A 21,030-nucleotide genomic window follows, 5' to 3' on the forward strand; every position below is an offset into this window, starting at 1 on the left:
CTTCAAAGGGGAAATGGGGCACACTATTTAAATTTACATTCACCACGCTGAGATTTTCGATGTGTCCGCGGACATGGGGTTGTCCGCGGACATGAAAATCACTACGAGGGGGTTAGTATGTTCTATGTTACATGTATATGAAGTCAAGGATATTATGGTTAAGTTGTGCTACTAAAAACCTATGAAATTCAGTGAAAAAACTTTGTTAAAGGGGCGTTATGGTTAAGTTGCGCTACTAAAAACCTATGAAATTCAGTGAAAAAAACTTTGTAAAAGGGACGGTATGGTTCAAAGTAAAACCGAAAAAACCCTGAAATTCAGCAGTTATGGTAAGATAAGCAACCATAACTCGCGCCACCACCGTGCACTGCTAATACTAACACCCAGGACATTAAAGATGACATCACAAATGTCATTGATGACATCACTGATGACATCACGTGGCTGGCTCTCCCTTTTTTTACTTTCCTGACATATCTAGGCCACATGATTTTCTTCAGTAACAGTCAGGAACTAAAAATTGTAAATTACTATATTCGTAGACTTATCCTTCAAGTATGTTCTTAGAATAATTCCCTTATGGTCCAGTCATATTATATGAAACATATACATAGGAGAGGTCACAACCTTGAAAGACAGCAATCCTTTTTGTGCATTAAAATTATCAGTAGATTTATCAGCACTTTCTGATACTTTTGATGTTTTTTTATTACTGTACTTTCCCTGTATATGCTCATATTTGTATATGTTGTACTCACACTATTTTCCTTAGGGTCCAGACACATCATGTGATATATATAGATAGGGTAAATAACAGCTTTGAAACAGAGCAATCATTTCCCTCCATAAAGGTAATCAGTTAGGTTATGAACACTTTCTGCTACTATTGCTGTTTCTTTTTCCTACTTCAATTCCCTTGTATATATTCATTATGTTCATATTTGTATGTGGTGTTGTCTCTTTGTGATTTGTGTATAATAATGCAATTGTGTAGTTAGTGGGTTTTATTACCTACTTATCACAAGTTTCACTGTACGCAAAACTCTAATATGAAAACAGTTATCATTTCAATATTCAACATTGCAAGCTTATGAATATTGCACCTCCATCATGTATGCTGCACACAATGCCTATGTTTCTACATGAGTACCTTAGTATACTGGATTGAAGTTAATAATAGAATGCTATTTATATCAATGCATAGCTTAATGCACTGATTAGCACTTGATATTTATTCCAATAATCTTTGACACTTTTTTTTATTAACATTACACTAAGAATCCCTTGTACAGACTTTTCATGAAAGGTAAATGCACATGTGATGTCATCAGTGATGTCATCAATGACATTTGTGATGTCATCTTTGATGTCCTGGGTGTTAGTGTTAGCAGTGCACGGTGGCGGCGCAAGTTATGGTTGCTTATCTTACCATAACTGCCGAATTTCAGGGGTTTTTCGGTTTTACTTTGAACCATAACGTCCCTTTAACAAAGTTTTTTCACTGAATATATATATGTGCAATGCACATATGTATAGATTGATCCCCTGTTAACATTGTAACCGCAGTTCAAAACAAACATTTTAGAGGATTTTAGGTACTAAAACTGTATAAAATAATTTACATTAGATATTGTAATACATTTTTGCAATATGTGTTCAAATGTATATATTTTAGTAACTTAGAAGGAAAGAGGGGGTGGTACAGGGGAGGAAAACACATAAGGATGAAACATATAACAAAGGGAATTAAAAGAAAAAAACATTTTGGGGGTATTTTCTTTATTTTTTTTAAACAAATTATCAAAAAAGGGGGACAAAATCGGCACTTAAAAAAAAATACTAAGGATGACAGCTAACTTGCTGTTCAGCGATTAACTTCTCCCATTCCTTAGCTGTGGTACCTCCCATGGCTACCCATGTGAGGCATTGTCCACATAGGACTCTCATCACTGAGAGATCAGGAGCTGGTAAGATTGTAACTTGTGCAGTTGACATTGCTGCTGACGTTGACCCTTCATTGCGTGCTGCTGATGTCCCAGCTGGTGAATGCAGGTGCTGCAGATGGTGCTGATGTCCGTGTTCATAATGCATGAACTCCATGCATTTTTATTTTGTTGTGCGATTTTATTATAGGCATTTTCCACATCATCTCAGTGACCTTGCACTGGATAGTTTATAAATATTGATGTTCCTAGGCTTTGTGACGGTACATTAGAAGGGCCCATTTGTAGAGTTTTCTTGCACAATGTGCATAGTACATCCTCCACCTCTATTTCCAAACAGTATTCTTTCACCCTGAAATATTGCCAACTGTCTGTGAAAGTCTTCATTCCAGTTGCTTTCCTTCTGTGTGGCGACAGATTGGGGACGCAAATGACATCGTTGTCACTGCTGATACCATCATGGTTGGACATGTTGGAATGACCAACAGGGGAGGAATATAAGAAATAATAAAAATTACAACTCTAAAAAAGACAATGCCTCAAAAAAAGACAATGGACCTCATTACGAGTTTGGAGGTAGCCATGCCATTTTTAACGGTATGGCTACCCCCAAACTCGGGTCCGGGTCACGCAAAAGGGGACTTACCGGGCCATTCCGACCTTGGACGGCACGGTAATTCCCTTTCACAGGACCAGGATCTGGTACATCCCCATTCCCATTTGAGTCCCTATTGGGCTCAATGGGAATGGGCAGGATGCTAACGGGCCTGTTCTTAGCATCTTGGACTGCTAGCGGTCCCGCTATGCATGTCTGGTCAGGCCAGATGTCCAGAGCGAGACCTGCTGCAGACCTTGTAATGAAGCGGCCCGGAATGAATGGTGCCGGTCCCTTACCGGCACCGTTCATTCCGCCGCCGCCAGCCTCGTAATGAGGCCCAATGTTTTAAAAAAACAGGAAACAAAAAAAGAAACAACAAATTGAACAAACCACAAGACAAGAGAAAATAGAATCAGTTGAAATGTGAGTAAAAAGGAAGAAGGATTAAAGGGTTAAAGTGCCAAAAGCTTTCCAGTTACTTGGATACCCTTTCACTAATAAACACTGAGAGCAATGATGAATACAAACTTTTATTTGTGGGTGGGGTGATTATTCGCGGCTACACACTGCTGCACGCGTTGATTGGACACACGCACACTAACGGATGTCTTCATACGGCGTGGGTATAGCCACGTCAATACATTGAAACGTGTGAATGGACGTTTTGTTGATGTCGATAGGATTCACGTGTAGGCAGGTAAACTCAGCGCTTGATGTGATGGCTGACGGATCAGGCGCGAAATGCGTAGCCGAGTTGAAGGAGGTTGACTTTCTATTGGCTCAATGCACACGTGCAGGTTTTGTGAAACAGCATGGCCGTAGCAACGTCAATACATCGCAATGTGTGATTGGATAGTTGGTTGATGCAGATAAAAGTCAAGTGTAGGTGCAGAGCCGCAGTGTGTCATTTGATTGGTGTTAGGCTGAATTACATGCAGTACCCTTTGGGAACACTACACACAATTAAGGCTATAGGTGTTAGCACAATCTCACCTTTGGTATAAGTATGTACTACACAGTGTTGTGGTAGCAGGGCTGAACAGTCAGGCTTATCTCAAGAGGTATGTGGGCAGTGCAAGGTGTTACACAATGGACTTGCAATCACAGTGGTTCAAACAAACACTTATTCAAGGTTTATTGATAAAACAATATTTATTTACACAGTCATTTATAAAACATTCCACTAGAAATAAGCAGCTCAATATCACACCATAATGCACTCCAGTACCAAACCTATAAGTTTCTGAACAAGTTAGGCTCCCCAGAAGTGGGAGCACAATGGCACTTCTGTAACTTTAAATGGGGGTAAAAAGACACAGGTTATAAGAATTAAACACAAATACTTTCTCATGCAGGGCAAATAGTTTCAGTTCACTATAAGAGGCAATTAAATTCAATAGGCCTGGACCAAAGTCAATAGATCAGTGTCTTGGATAGGATGGCACAGTTCTGGTAGTTAACGGTTAAGTCTTTGCCAATGTTCTTAGAAGTAGTTTGCATGAAAAACAGTTATCTGTCGGATTTGGAGCGAACAAGACTCCAAAGTTGGGAAAGTTTCACAAACTTTCAATGCGGTAGAGAGGATTTTTTTCGCACAGTACTTTGGTAATGAAGAAAAGCTTTAGCTGAGGCAATTGTTCCTGGCAGTTCCTAGAGATCTCGCTGTTCCTGGGCCTCAGTCATGGGGACAAGAGGGAGGACGTTGGGAGGTTCCTGCAATGCACGGGGATGGATCCACAAGCTTGGCAAAATGTCGGTTTAAGGTGTGAGTGCCTTAAAGTCCACAAGCTGGAATCCTCCTCACTGGCTATCCGGTTTTCAACAGCACTCTGAAGAAAGTTCAACAAGTATGGAGATGGTTGAGGTGGCTTGCGAGTTGGTTGTTCCCACCAGCTCAAGCGAAGAAGTCGTCCTTGAAGGGGCTTGTCTGTCGAGGGAGTTTCAGACTATTCAGACCTGCAGCAGGGCTTCACCGGGCAAACCAATGGTCCAGGAGTTGCAGCAGTCACCTTCCTTCAGCTCGTCTTCAGTTTTTTCATTCCAGTGGTCGACTCTGCCTTCCAAGTCTCAGAGACCTGCTTTAAACAGTTTACTCCCATTCATTCCAGCCTGGCTGCCACTCACCCAGCAGGGTGGCTGTCCTTGCCGGACAGTCATCCAGCCAATCATGCCAGAGTGCATTCAGGTCTCCTAGGAGACTAAGCACAGGGAGTTTTGGGCACCTCCCTCACATCCTGTCCACCCCAGACACTCAGGCGCCAGAGGGAGGCTTCAGCACTGAAGCCTGCCAAGGCAAAGGAACAAAGGGACCAAACCTGGTATCGCACTCAGAAACAAACACTAGAAGGACCTTTCCAAAAAGAAATGGTGAAAAAAATCGATCAGAACCTGTTTTTACAGAGGTGGCTCAGACGCCATCTTGAAAAACATGGCTCTGGTGGATTTTAGCTACCGGAGCGTTTAAACAGGTCGCGGTCAGGAAAATCATAGTAATACCACTGCCACCAGCCATTCTGAGAGGAAATGGTAGCATTTGTGTGCTACATGACTTTTCTAGGCCTAGGGAACACTAGGTCTTCCCTCCAGCACTCTTCTGTAAGATAGTGTGTGCTGGGTCTAGCAATTTAAAAAGACTAGCAAAGTCAATTTAACTTTACATTCACTGGGAGACAGTAGTCAGTCCGAGGGAAGGATTTTAAATCTTGGGAAGTCTGAAAGACATCCCTGTGCCACTGTACTGAGGGTGCTTTGTGATACACAAGAAAAAGATGATGCCTCTGGAGTTGTCTAAAACTCCATATCCAAAGAACCCAAAAGTAAAACACACCTCAAAATACATGAAAGAGTGAGGAAAAAAAGCTCACACCCTATCCAGGTAAAAAAAATCAAGTCCCCAAAATCCAGCAAAGTTGATGAGGGTCTCTAAGGTAAGGGAAATTAGCACATTTATGAGAATTCTACCTAACAATTGGCTGGCACATCAGGCACAGAGATGCGCAGCCATGTTGAAGGAGGCCGACATTCTATTGGCTTATTTTGCACACACGTGTTTCATCAAACGGTTTGGGTGTAGCTGCATCAATACATTGTAACGTTTGATTGGATCATTGGTTGACGCAGATAAAATTCACATGTATGCATGGGGCTGCAGCGCATCATATGATTGCCTTGCGCATCAGGAGAGAAGATGCGTTGCTGCGTTGAAGGCTTTCAATGTTCTATTTGCTCATTTCGTACGCATTTATCAAACGGCATGGGGTATTCGCGTCAATACATTGCAACGTGTCATTGGCTCATTCGTTGATGCGGCTAGAAGGTTACTGCAGCCCATAATCTGATTGGCTGTTAAAAAACAGGTGCAAAGCCACATTGCTGTGTCAACTTATCTTTCAAAGTGATTGTGCCTTCCATTGACACAGCTACTGCCATGTTTAGGCGCGACTCTTCATTGGGCGATGTGATTGGTCAATCATTTAGGCACGAAAACGTTATTGGGCTTGAGAATACCTACGTGTATGGAAAGCACATTTTGGTTTTCTATATCATCTAACCTCTGTTACACCCCTCTCCTAAACAACTTTTTCATGTTTTCTGTTATTGCTTTTCATCTCTTGGTGGTTGAGCTTCATTGTGAGCATTCAGGAATCTTTAAAAACAGTCCCTTGATGTATCCATTTCTTTTTACCTATGTTCTTCCTATACCTTTGTCCTTTGTCTTGTGCTTTGTAATTTGTTCGTTTTTTTTTTATATTAGGTGCCAGAGTCCTTTTTTGTTGTTGTGTATTTTTAGTTTACATTTTTCCTCCAGGGTCCTCCATTTCAATATGACTACAACCAGCAGTGATGATGAGGTGGTCTGGGTGCCTTCAGCTTTACTGCTGCGAAAGCAATGTGCACAAACAAACGCAGCTGACAGCTGGCAATATTTCCATGTAAAAGTCCAACACAGCAAAAAGGAGATTGAGGAGGTCTTGTGTAATTTTTGCAGTAAGTTTTTGCAGAGGTGACCTGCACACAAGCCATTGCAAAGCTTGGGACATCAACATTAATCCAAGTTTGTGTTTATTGGGTTGAAGTGGATGAATCCTATAGGAAGGCTCATGTAAAACATAAGGTAAAATCACATGGACTAAGATCAGTACAGCAGTATTTGTCATCTCTGCCAGAGACCTCGAACATGATTACTAACTATGTTCCACCTCCTAACACCCAACATGTGTCTATCCTGCATGCACCTGATCATTCGAACTTAATTGTGATGTGCAAAACCTTTACAGCTTGATCAATGTGGTAGGTGGCACCCTAAACAGTTGGAGCAAGGCTCCTTCAGAACATACGGCCAATTGCCAACCCCAGGTACATTTTTAAGTGTGCATTTTTGTTAACCCTCTTCTTTGTTATATGCATGAATCCTAGTGTTTTTACCTTCCCTGTTTCTATTTTTCTTTTTTCTTTATTCCCCAAAATGGTCTTTTTCAGGGCCAACTTTTCAGTTATAAAAATAGACAATAAAAACACATACTGTGTACATGAATCAAAGATCTTTAATTGATCCTTTCAATATAGTGTGTGTACATACCCTTATGTGTTTCATTATAGCCGTGGCTATAACCTGTGGATGTCATGGGTAAAACAGCCCAGGCATTGGCGTGCCTGTATCTAGCTAACCCTGTCTAGAAAACTGTTTTCAAAAAATAATGTGTACATATATTTGTGGGAAGAAGTCTTGTATAGACAGTGTACTCTTTGTACACAGTTAATGTAACACTTTAATAACTGTCTATTCATTAACAGTGCAAATAAATGTAAACACTTTAAAAAGATAAGTAAATATGCAAACATTTTTAATAATAGGTTTATTTGGGTGGAATGGGGTTGCACAATTTCTTTTTATTTTACTTTCTACATATTTATGATGCATCATTTTCCATAATCCAATTGTCTGTAGTATTAATGTCAATTGTTTATGGAATAACAAAACACTTTAGTTTCAGGGACGTTAAGGTGAGCAATACATTGTAACAAAATCTTTGAAAGTAAAGGAAAAAAACATTAGTCACAGGGACATTATGGTGAGAACTTAACACAACAAAACCCCTGAAATTCAGCTAAGGCCACCTGTTGCGCAGCCTATGACCACAATGATGACATCACAGACCACATCACCGAGGACCTCACCAATTACATCACAACAGTAACTGGCATTAAGCATGGCCCTCAGCCTCGGTCTGTGTGCATGGCCAAATATATTTTAACACATGAATGGGTATTAGTCATGGCCTTCAGTTATGGACAGTGGTCACAACCTTTACCCATGTGCACTGAATGTTTGAAAACACTAACAGGCTACCAGCCGTAGATTGTGGTCTTTACTAGAGGATATAGGCTAGGCTATATTTGCCATTAGAAGGCTGTGTTTGGAGCACACTGAAGGCTGCTCTTACACTTGCTTAGCCCCGCCCCGAATCCTGCCAGCAACCGACTGGAGCCTCCACCTTCCTCCACACCCAGTCCGGACGAATAATAAAAAGAAAAACAATGGACTAACTTGAACAGCTGGGGCGCCAATGTGCTGTCACTTTAGCTTCCACTGCTACGCTCCCACACGATAGTGCCATGAAATGGAAGAGGGGCTTTGGCTAGAGACCTGGGTTCCAATACCATGGTGGCCTTTTTTCGCCATATTGGAAGTCACTTTGTAAGGTCAAGAAAAACTCACATGATTCCCAGAGCCCCAATCGCTCGTCTAAAGAAAATGTGGCTGTAGCACCCTGGTTGGTATCCTGGGGTCCTAATGGTGATAGCCCCAGAATGTATTGACTGTACTGGCTGGAAATGGCTTAATCCCATGGTATTGGCCTTCGCTATGGTCAAGCCGTTAGCCTGGTCTGTCGACCTGTTACCAGATGGGCATACTTCTCAACTGACATGCTTTTGGCAGGTGTCACCCGCCATGTAAGCAACTCTCTCACTCGTCCAGCCCCTTACCCATATAGGTCAATGAGCTTTCACCCACCCAAAACAAAATCGGGAGTTTTCACCCTGCCTGGGGCCGGAGATGCATTGCTAGCCATAGAGGGGACCGTTCACCAGTATGGCGTTTCTCACCTCAAATAAACTGAATTGTTTTTATTTAGACAATTTGAGCAGTTCTGCATTCAAAAATGTATTTTTTAAATTATGTATTCCACAGAAAAAAAATGCCCGGAAACATTTGCCATCTGTCCAACTAAGGCTGGTCACCGCATAAAATAGAGTTTTGGATGAAATAATCACATACAACTTTCACAAAAGTAAAGTGATCTGTAAACCTTTGTAATCCAGTTGAATGAAATAATCTGAGAGCGTTATCAAAATAATGCAGAATGGGTCCAGGCAGGAGGAAGGTCGAGTTGTTTTAGTTGTGTTGAAATACAGCAAGTTTTAGGAAATGCGTTACTTGATTTAACAATAAGATTGCAGGAAAGCCACCGAATCCGAGCTACTGGGATGGCACTTGAATCAACTCGTGGCTTTTCTCCAGAGTTCACGGCAAGTGCGCCAGAGAAGCCAGCCTGCACGATAATTGTCGGTTCTTTAAAGTTGTTGGAATAGAGAAGCCAGTTTCCTTCCCAGCGACTGAAACTATGTTTCCAGATGTTGGGGTCACAGTTTGGTTCCAGAGGTATCAGGTTTTAGCCCACCTTAAGTGGAATCTCTTCCTTATTTTGAGAGCCCCTCCTCGGTGGGGGGTTCCTCTTGCAATATTTCAATTCTCTCGGCCATCCTTTCCCAGCAAGAGGTCCCATTCCGCCCAGTTGAAGTATGGCGCGCCATCTCCATCTTTTTGACACGTAAAATGTCTATGTCCTCTTTCAAATTTAGCAGCATGTCAAAATGTTTGTACATCTTTCTGGCAAAGATCTCCCTTACTTCATTTGGGGCTGTTAGAGTTCTTCTTCGTGGGGTTCAGGTGACTCTGCATGGGTCATCTTTACTGACATATGATACTAGTTCCATCTATGTCAACAGAACATCCTGTAAACGCAGAGACCCACAGCTTGTAAAATGAATTATTAATGGCCTCTGTGTTTTCACAGCTTCAACCTGCGTGATAGCGCTCAGTGTATTTCACGTCGCGTGCAAGCTGATTGGCTGATTGCTGGGCTGACTCATGGATGCAAAATGCATTCCACGGAAAGTTACTGCGTCAATTTATCCGCTTCAAAAGTCTATACGCAGTCAGAGATTTCACAAGTGAAACATTCACAGAGATTAGTCAGTAACATGGAAAATCAATAGGTCTTAATTCAATATATCGATAGGGAAACCGAGGAACCCTTCATTGTGCTTATTTGGAGCATCCATTGGTTAGGGTGACCAGATTTAAAAAGTAAAAAACTGGGACAGGGCAACTAACATAAAAGTAGGACTAACTTTTGAAAGTGGCTGTCAAGGCACTACACTTCAGTAGCATTTGGACAATGGGGTTTAAGTGTTACTATTCAAAGAAACGCATATTATAATTAATTCATCACAAACTAACACTATCTTACATTGTACAATGCAGCATTTCTTCTGTGTGAGATTGTGCATTCCCCCCTGTCAGCTATGAAGACCTACTACAACAAAATGGGACCACTGCAGTTTCCAAGGGGAACATAAACTGTAGAAACGGGGACAGAGCACCAAATACTGGGACAGTCCCGGCAAAACCGGCAGGTCTTGTCACCCTACCATTGACTCTCTTTGCTTGATTGATACAGGCATGTTTCCATTTGCTGTTGCCCTTGGCCACGGGTACATGTAAAAGTGTGCCGTTTTCTTGTGTGCGCATATGGGTGGTATATTGGCTGTATCATATTTGATTTAAATTTATTGAGAGTAATCACATAAAGAGACCTAGGGCCTAATTCACCGAAGCATTTTATAATGGCAAACCCCCACTGGTAAACGCTCTGTGAATTAGGCCCAGTTTCCCTTCATTCGCTTTATTTTCTGACACTTCACTTGATCATTGTCTTTGTTGTTTATTTGTGTAAATGTAAACACTTGTGTGTGCATTTACATTGTATTTATTTATTTTGATGTTATGGGTTGTGCAGATTAATGGAAAGGGAGCCGGTGCTCTTAAATCTATTTGGAAGCATGCAAAGCGGTGCAAGTGAAAACGGAGCGTGGCAATTGGCTGTTTTAATACGCTCAGGTAGAGGATAGGTGGGATGGCGTGCACAGCAACAACAAATGCTAGAGGAAAGAAATACAGAGGTGTTATCAGAACAGTCTTGGCTAGCATTCTCCAGCAACATGGCTGTGTTGCTGGAGGAGGAGGCGGAAATGGCTGTGGGAATTATCAGGGACATATTAGATAAGGCATCTTTTTTGTATACGTTTTTATAGCACTGAAAGCTCGCAGGCAACGGGATGCTGAGACATAAACACAGAAGACAATCCATAAAACACAGTACAAGGGGAGAAATCAGAGGCTCAGTACAAAAAGGATTGCATTTATCTAAACAGGTGCGTTTTTTAGTGCTTTCTGGAAGGTTTTCAGATTACTGTCTTCGGTCAGTGATGTGGGCAGAAGATTCCATGATTTGGCCGTCTTGAAGGTAAAGGATTTTCCAAAACCTTTTTCCCCGTTTGTATCTAGGACACCCGATCAATTTTTTTCCAGCTGATCGCAGTGCCCTGCTTAGCTCGTATTGAGGGATCCAATTTTTTAAGTAAACGAGGGCAGTAACGTATTAGCACTTGTGGGCAAGTGACACAGTCTTGAAGACGATTCTGTCATGCACAGCCAGCCAGTGTACATTTTTCCTATGCTCTGTGATATGTTTGTGTTTACATCGTTTTTTCACAATGCGCACAGCATTGTTTTGTGTTACTTGGCATTTGTCCAGATTTGTTCCTGAAGCTCCCACCAACAAGAAGTTACAGTAGTCCAATTTAGATAGAATGGTGGCTCGGGCAATAGTCGCTGCATTCTTCTGTGATACATAGGGTTGATTTGTTTCTCAGAAGAAGAGAATAGATGCAGCTCTTTATGGTTTGGTTGACATGTGCATCAGATGCCAACGAGGCCTCCATATGGATTCCAAGCGTTTTTACTTTTTTTTTGGATCGGGATGCTTTTAGTACCGATTTGGAATTTGGAGTAGTCTGTGTCCAATTTGGTTCAAGAGGCTTGGGAGCCAAAAATCATTAGCTCTGGTTTGTCTCCAATCATACGGAGGCAATTATCAGACATCCAAGTCTCTATGAGATGGTATATGGTCATTAGTGTTGCAGCAGCTGTTACATAGTTGCCTGTGATTTCGAGGACCAACTGTGTATCATCCACATAGTTTGCTTGTGAAAAATACGCCCATGTCGTCCAACAATGCGCATAGGGAAGTGATGTAAAGATTGAAGAATAATGGGGATAAGCTTGCCCCCTGCGAAACCCTGCACCAAATAGGGGACGGAGAGAATCGAACCTTCCCCCAATGAATTTGAGAAAGAGAGGAACCATTCAAGTGCTCGATCTGAGCATTGACCCAGTTGTCCTAGTGTTTCCTTCAGAATGCTGTGGTCCACCAGATCGAATGCGGCAGGTTCAGCATATCCAGTTGCCTTCCTCGATAAGTTGAAACATGTGGGACTGAAGATCTAACAAAGCAGTCTCGGCGTGATAGGTTGGTCTAAAGCCTGATTGCTTAACATGCATGCTGTTTTCAGCTTCAATAAATGACTGGCATTGTTTGTATGCAGCTTTATCAAGGATTCTGAGAAGGATGTTGCAATTTATAATAGGTCTGAGGTTCTTAGGGTCTTTAGGGTCTAGATTTGGCTTTTTTGGAATGGGCGTGATTTCCACCGCTTTAATGCCAATAGGCACATTACCATCCCAAAAGGATGCATAAACGAATCTTGTTAGGAAGGGTGCGAACATTTCCTTGTGGGAGAGAATTATTTTGGAAGGAACAATATTCTCTGAGCAAGCAGTTGTTTTCATGGTTTGTAGGATGTTTATCATATTACTAGTTAGTCATCTCTTTGGGAAGACTGTTTAAATAAGGAGGGGTCTCAGGTGAAGGGTCTGGTAGTGGCCGTTGCGCATAACACAGCTAAGGACAAGGCAAGTAGAACGTTTTGGGGTAGAATGCCCAAGATATAGAAAATCTATGGGGGAAGAGAAGACAGCAATGCCCCAGCTGCTGGTGGTTCAAGAGAAAATGAAGTGTCTGTCTGCTTTGAATTGAGTGAGGTAATCTCAGAAGGCCTAGATAACATTACAGAATAGTTAGGTGACATCGCGACACATTTGCACACCACTCACATGGACCTGCGTGTGGCATTATTTTCTAGGAAGAAGAGTACACCATGCTCTGCCCAAAGTTTCTGTGCAAGTTATAGCATAACACGGATCAGCCAGGCCATCTCCATCCTCTCAACAACGACAGTGCATAACTCCTCAGGGACATGTCCTGACATCCCAGGCGGCACCACGCCTCTCAAACCAGCAACCCTAGGCATCGCCATCTCTCATCGCGGTGGCCCGCCTTGCAAACTGGCACCCACATACCACTATCCACACAACTCAATCATCCACCGACTACAGACATGCAAGGCTGTTGCTAATGTTGATAATACTTTTATTTCTAGGGCATTCAAATGTGTCACACTCAGTTGGAATGTTGGGGATAGGAAATCTATTGCACTTAGATGGTTTGTGAATGATAGGGAATGTTTAGACTTAGATGCATTGCTGGGGGTAGGAAATGCATCACACTCAGATGGATTATTGGGGGTAGGAAATGTATTAAAGTTAGATGGTTTTTGAGGGATAGGAAATGTATTAAACTTAGATTGATTGTTGAGGGCAGGAAACGTCTCATTGTCAGCTGTGTTTGGGGGTAGGAAATGCATTACACTTAGATCGATTGCTGTGGTAGGACATTTATTACACTTTAATGGTTTGTGCTTGATAGGAAATGTCTTATACTTAGGTGGTTGGTAGGCGGTAGGACATGTGTTACACTTAGATGGACTGTTGGGGTAGGAAAGGTGTCAGACTCAAATGTATTGTTGGGGGCAAGAAATGTGTTACATGTAGATGGTTTATGAGGGATAGGAAATGTGTTACACTTAGATTGACTGTTGGGGGTAGGAAACATGATACACTTGGATGGTTTGTTGGCGGAGGAAATGTCTCACATTTTGATGGATGGTTGGGGTAGGAGAGGTGTTGCACTCAGATGGATTGTTGGGGGTAGAAAACGTATTACACTTAGATGGTTTGTGAGGGATAGGAAATGTGTTACAGTTAGATGGATTGCTGGTGGTAGGAAATTTGTCACAACTAGATGGATTATTAGGATTAGAAAAGGTGTCGCACTAAGATGGATTGTTGGGGGATGCCGATTGTGATGCAGCTGGATGGATCTTGTGGTGGGAAATGTCATTATTTTGGATGGTTTTTGGGAGAATGATATTGCACGTAGAAGACTGTGCATGTAGATCAACATGTGTGTTGCACCTGGAGCAAACGGTGTAAGTTATAACTTGCACTCCACTTGAATATCTGAAGACTGGAACATGCTTTGCACTTAGAAAAGATTTTTCGAACAGCATGTAATGTTAGCCCGCCTTTACGATCAAGATCTATCCTGGTAACCTTCATTTGCACCTAAAGATATCCTAAACAGCATTGGTATCCTGATATCACAGTTAGTAGATGGCTGTTACTAAGACTTCCAAGGTAGCCCCCCTAAAACACTTTCAGAATCCTATATCGTAGATCCTATGGTAGCCTGCCTGTCACGCCTAGAAGATGTACTGGGACAGCCAGTCATTTGCGCTTAGAAGACTTGAGGGTAGCCTCTCCATAGTGCCTAGAAGAGTCTACGAGGGTAGCTGGATTTTTGTCCACACAGAAGATCTGATGACACAGAGACTTGAACAATAAACTCCACCTGAGCTCCAGGTACATATAAATGTACCACTTAGGTGGGCATCTGCCACAGGCATGGCTATCAACCCACACGCACACATTAGAATACAGCTATGACCTACAACACAATTTGGTCTAGCTGGACATTTAATGTTTTTAAGCCTAATTACTCCAGACTTGCCTCAACACCTCTGCCATTGGAATACAGTGACAAACTATGACAAAAGTTTGGGCTAGCTGGGCACACACTCGTGACCCCCCTCAGCACCCACCCAAAAGCCTGACCTCTTGTGTTGCTTACCAGAACCTAGCCAGTCCATCAATCCCTAATATTGGTGATATGCACACAAACATTGTAAACCTCTATGAGAACTTCCCATACTCTGGATTGCAGCCCCAGAGGGTGTTCCCATCACAAACACGTTGAGACTATAGTACTAGTAAAAGGTGCTATATAAATGACAATTACAAAAGGCAGTTAAATCTAAGGTTTGTGTATTGCGTACAATGTCCATTTAGAACTACATTTGGGGATCGCACATTGGCATACTCTAAATCCCTGTGTTCCAAGTCATTGACTCCACATTCACAGCAACTTCCAATGGTGGCAAAGAGCTACCTTGTGGCACATTGCAGGACCACCCATATGCAAAACAGCATTGGACACAATTGCAAAGGCAGTCCTCACCTGCCCTCTCTCCCTCTTCCCGAGGCCAACCAGGTGCCGAAACTACCAGTGCCACAAGCACGAAACAAAGGGTTTGCTAGGCTGCCTGTCAGCCACTCTTTGGGGAAGACTATGGCCGGGCTTCTATCTGGTGTAAATCACTGGGAACTGCCTGTGTGTCATGCCAGCATGCGTTGCTTGTGTTGTCTTATGCCAGACAGTGTGCTGGAGCCCAGGGTCATTGATGAGGCCTTGAAGAGGCTCAATCTCTAGCACCAATATTATCACTTGTTGGCTTCTTGGTAAACAAGAGTGAGTGGGGGAAGAAAAGATGCAGTCATGAATACTCATGGTGGATCTCCCCGTCTCTCAAGTGGCCCATAAATATTTGTGGGTGGCCCCTTAAATAAATCAGTCACTTTCATATATATTACTCTGTGGAGGACAATGTGTGTATCTCCCTACTGCTTCCCTCTAGTCTAAGCAGAAGTCCCACAAACAAGTTCTGCTCTTCCAACACAATTTAGGCCAGGAGGATAGCTCAGGCCCAACGGGTTCATCTTGCAAGCAAGACAACACATGGCAACACAGGTTCAATTCCGGGCTGGCATTTAGAAACTATGGAAAAAACAATGATTATGATTATTATTTGAGTAATTTTCTGGGGAAAGTGTTCCATCGGCCATGATATTTTAAAGGGGATGAAGGTGACTGCTTTTAATAGCAATCATAAGAATTTCTTGCAGTTGGTGCCAACTTGCCAATATAAATTTAAAAAAAAGAAATTGGAAACACTTGTTTTTAGATATCAGAATGTGCTTAGATGAAGGAATTATCATTCATCTGAAACGTGAGAAGTGAGACAAGGTTCACTTCTCACCACAAGCTACAGCCTGGATTGCGTCCTTCATCAACGGTGGACTCATGAGAGTCTTCTCAGATTCTGCATGTGCCTCCCGAACCACCATACATTGTGGTGTCCCACAAGGGTCATGTACAGCACCCACCTTGTACAACATCTTCACCATGCCACTCTTCAATGACTTGGATCGTCGAGGCATAGCCTACATAAACTATGCCAATGACACGCAAGTCCTACTCCCCATTACGGACATCTACAAACAAGAGTCGGCAGCCCTTACTTATCTCTACAAAGCCTTTCAAACGTCCCCTCTTTCAAAAGGACCAAAGCAGGTGGGTGCTGTACATGACCCTTGTGGGACACCACAATGTATGGTGGTTCGGGAGGCACATGCAGAATCTGAGAAGCTTTCAAAACTTAGCACCTAAAACTTTCAAAACTTAGCACCTAAAAACTGGACCGCCCTCCCTGCTACACTCAGAAATGAAAAATCCTACACCTTGTTCCGTAAAAAGCTGAAAACTAAGTTGTTCAACTAATCTGTTCACCTACCTGTAAAGTGCCCTTCTCGTTCAATCCTGTTATGCTGCTCCCCTGTAACCAATTGAACATGCATCTATTCATGATTGTCTGCACTGTTGCCATTCTTTAAGTATGCCTGTACCAAGCATGTATTCTGTAACAGTGCCACGATGCCCCAGGGCCGCTGCAAGCTATATAAATTGACATAAATAAAGTAAATAAATTAAGAAAGCATGTTGAGTGCACCACCATTAATAAGTCATGTCGACAGATGTGATACATCAACATGTTCTTACCTTAGTAAGTGCAGTTTTGTCTAGAAGCTTATTCAAATATATTTGTTGACGTGGCTAATTGTTGATATCATTCAGTGCAAAAAGGCAATGTCAGAACCTTGGAGTTAACGATAATGATAATAAGTCATTAAGCACTTTCGCTGAAGCTGTACAGAGAAAATATTTACAGAAAATGTTCACCTAACTGAAGTTGGTAATCGTCTATCGACCTCAGTAGGATGAACAACTGAGTTGGCCTTGTGACCAGCAAATCACACTCAGATTGCAGCAGTGCACACTCAACCAACTGAGCTATCTTACCATCTTGGCAGGTGGGTTAGGAACTATTAAATCTAGCATTGTTTATGCAAAAGTTAATAAGGTAATTACCAAGAGACGATTTTAATTAATTGTCACAAAAGTAGGTTGCTCACAGTGTTATTGCAGGTTTGGTGGTAAGTTCACGTTCCCCAAAAGCAGCTAGTTTTTAAGCAATTCACTAATGAAACCCACATTTTGCAGAGCAGTAAACCAAGAAGCATTTCAAAATCCCTCCCATCGAGTAAGAGTCCGATTGTATGTAGACAGATACAAAGCTAAAGCCTCTATATGGTATTCTTTTGTCACTCAGAGTAACTTCAGTGAAAAAATACTTTCCTAAAAAAAAGGAATACATTAAAACCATTGTTAATCCACAGTGTTTATTTTCTTCTTAATTCATAAAAAAACTGACGGGAATAAAAACTGATCTGATTTTCCATGCCCCTGTATAATAAGGATTACAATGTCCTCCAAAGTGTGACCATTAAATTGTATAAATATGCATTTCAAATTAAATGTTCTTTCCTCTAGAATTGCAGGGCAAACACACCACATGGGCAATATCATACAGACTGTCACATGTGGCACATGTGACTGTCAGTCGTAATGGTTTATTTTGATTAAAAGCCTAAAATCTGCAAGTGAAACGATAGACGAAATGCATGCAGTGCACATTTGCGATATATTCACATAGTCTTCCTTTGTACTTTGAAATAAAAACAAAATTCATTCCGAAATTGTTAAAAAAAATCTACTATTATAAACATCAAGTAAATACTCAAAAACATAAATTTAGTCTATCCTGACGGAAGCGGGATACTTCATAAAAGAATGTCACTTGCCCCATAAAGGAAGGCTCCTACTTCTTAATGCATCACAAGAGGGAAAATGTATGTATTTGTTTTTATGTTCTTATTGGCTTATCTTTCCCTAAATATTTCTTTCTGACCCACCAAGATTTTCTAATGTACTGGGATACTGCCTAAAGTACTGATTCATCCTTAGATTACAAGCAAAGAGTTATGGCTTGCGATATAGGGCCTGATTCATGGAAAAGTGTGCAGAATTCCCGCAAATCCCACATGCTGACAACGACTTTGAATATTCTGCGCGCTCCGTGTATTCATGGCATTGTTTGTGCAAAGTAACCATAAACGCAAGTAGCGGCCGGAACGCCACCGACACGCCCCCATGCAAAGTAAAAACAGCCAGAAACAACTACCTTTCCATCTTCCCCGGCACAAATACATTCTCCCTCAAAACAGCGCATGGGCTCCACCCGTAACTGTTACCGACACCCCAACAACATGCGTACAATTAATCGTAACTCAGGTAAAACTCTGATAGCAAACCACTGTAAGCTATTTCTTCGGTTGGCAGATAATATGAGAGCTTTGCATGCCCATTTCCCTGTCAAGAGGTTTCACAGTCGGATCCATGAATACGTATCGTTCCGCGCAATAGAGGGCATGCGATGGCTGTCCCTCGTAATGCCCACATTTTCCCTTGTTCTTCCTCATTTTATGAGTTCCACCTCCTTCCCTTCCCTCTGCGCAAGCCACGTCCCTGCTCTGCGTGGTGTCTCATGAAAGGCACTCGGACACTCACGCAATAAATTCCATGAATCAGGCCCCCAGTGTTTATACCTGAATTCTGGAAAATTGGAAGTATGCATTTTTTCCATTTTATTTTTGTATAATGTACAAAACAATAGGAAATGGATCAGATCTTCTGTTCAATTTAGGACATTGTTACATGTCACTTAACTATGAATGCTGCTCTGGGTAGAGTGCCTAATCTGAATTTCAAATACAGATGTTTTGCTACATTATCCTCTACCTTATCAAAATATCTCTTAAAGCCTATTTGAATTTTTGTCTCCAGATATCTTGAAGTCAGAACATTTGTCTTAACTTCCATTGCTCTAGATGTATCAAACCATTCTTCATATCTCTGGTTCATTTGGGCTTCTGTTTTAACAATTGTCCATGGGGTACTCTGGGCATTTGCAGGTTATACAATTATATTTAGGTTTAAATTAACACAGATCTCTGACATACCGTATTCACAGAAGATTTTTGGTGCACTGTGCTGTGCCAACACATCACCTATTGCTCTCTGGTAGGGAACTAAATGGTTTGGTGTCAGAAAAGGTTTTATTTTGGCTTCGTACATCATTACATTTACCACCAATTCTAGGTGTAATTGTAGAGATGGGAGGTTCTTCAGTAGTGAGAACATCTTTTTTTTTAATACTCATCTCCTCATTCTCCTGAGATTGTGTGCTAGAGTAGGCCCAGATCTCTGCCCCATAGAGGGCAGATGAATTTGCATATGCCTTCGAGACCTCCAGAGATTATGAGATAGATCTTCCTCCATATTGTCCTGTGAAATGTAATACAGTCCCCAATCCTCATCTCGCATATGTGAACATAAACGTGTTTACCTGCTTTTCCCAGAGACCTCTTTCGTTCAACCTATTGTCCATATAATGCCTAAGTTAATGGGCCTTTGCTTAGGCCATTAACTTGGGCTGCCGTGCCGTTACCCCCTGTTTCAGCCCTTGGAACAGGGGCTTAACGCCACAATGGTAACATACTAACAATTGTTAGATAATCAAGAGATATTTATTGTGGCTCTAATAGATCCATGGATTTCCTAGCACGATATGCAATAAGACAAGACAATGGGCCTCATTACGAGTCCGACGTAAACCGCTGCGGTAAAACCGCCTGGTTACCGCCGGACTCGTATTACCATTCCGCCTCCGAGACTCCCGGAATTACCAGGGCATTACAGCCCCAGTGTCCCGGGAGTCACGGAAGCGGACTGGTGTTAATCCCCATTCCCATTGAGTCCAATTGGACTCAATGGGAATGGGGAAGTGGAAACACCGGCACCATCTCGTGATGATGCTGGTGTTTCCACGTCCGCTTGCAGGCGGGAGGTGTTAAACCCGCCAGGTCAGACCTGGCGGGAACGCCACCTCCCGCCTGCAGGACTCGAGATCGGGCGGTCCGGAATTAACAGTGGCGGCAGGTTTACCGCCACTGTTAATTCCGGACTGCCCGACCCGTAATGAGGCCCAATGTGTCATTTTCCATGCATTTACTGCAGCGGAAATTGAGCCACAGTAATTGCACTGAAAAGAGAAAGTCAGCACATTCACCCCCAGCTTGCACCTGGAGGTGAATCCTCCAACTGCAGCTGGAGGTGAATCCTCCAACTTTCCTCCAGACTCGTGATTGGGAGGTGGCGCAATGCAGCCAGAACGCTATTACCGCCACATATATACCACACTGCCCAACTTGTGATGAGGACCAATATTTCATTAGGATCACAATGGCAACAAACTAATTGCAATATTTCAGCATGTATGTGTATAGTAGGTACATTGTTTCCTTTTTGCAATATGAACAACGTATTGATTAAAGTGCAAGTAATAAAGAAGATGGACGCGAATTGGCTCTGTGATTTCTAAAAGAAGTAGAGCACATATTGCTGAAGATTGAAAAACAAGCTAAAGCGTAATAAATGGTTACATAGGGACAACTCGGAGAAAAAATATGAAATCATGGCGTAATATGAGAGTGAAAATCATGTGCACAGAATAAACAAAGAATGCTTTTTTTCCCTGGCCTTTACAAGCATACCATTATGTTTTGCATATACAAAGGCTGCTCAATTAGGAAGTGCAGTGATTTTGACTCTGCCAATCATTATGTATGGAAAGCGCATTGGCCAGCATGTGATTTAGAGGCTTTATGGGACTGTACATGGCCTAAGATTTCCATTGGACTTACCAACCTGTGTAGAGAAATGTAGTGACTGCACATTGCACAATTTTAGTTGATATTGAAAGCTGAATGATCATGTTTTTTGTGTTTGGTTATTGCCCTCTCTATCTGATTGTCACCTTCTGCAACAG

The sequence above is a fragment of the Ambystoma mexicanum genome, chromosome 10, assembly GCF_040938575.1.
Source record: "Ambystoma mexicanum isolate Mex_15411 chromosome 10, UKY_AmexF1_1, whole genome shotgun sequence".
Lineage (NCBI taxonomy): Eukaryota > Metazoa > Chordata > Amphibia > Caudata > Ambystomatidae > Ambystoma > Ambystoma mexicanum.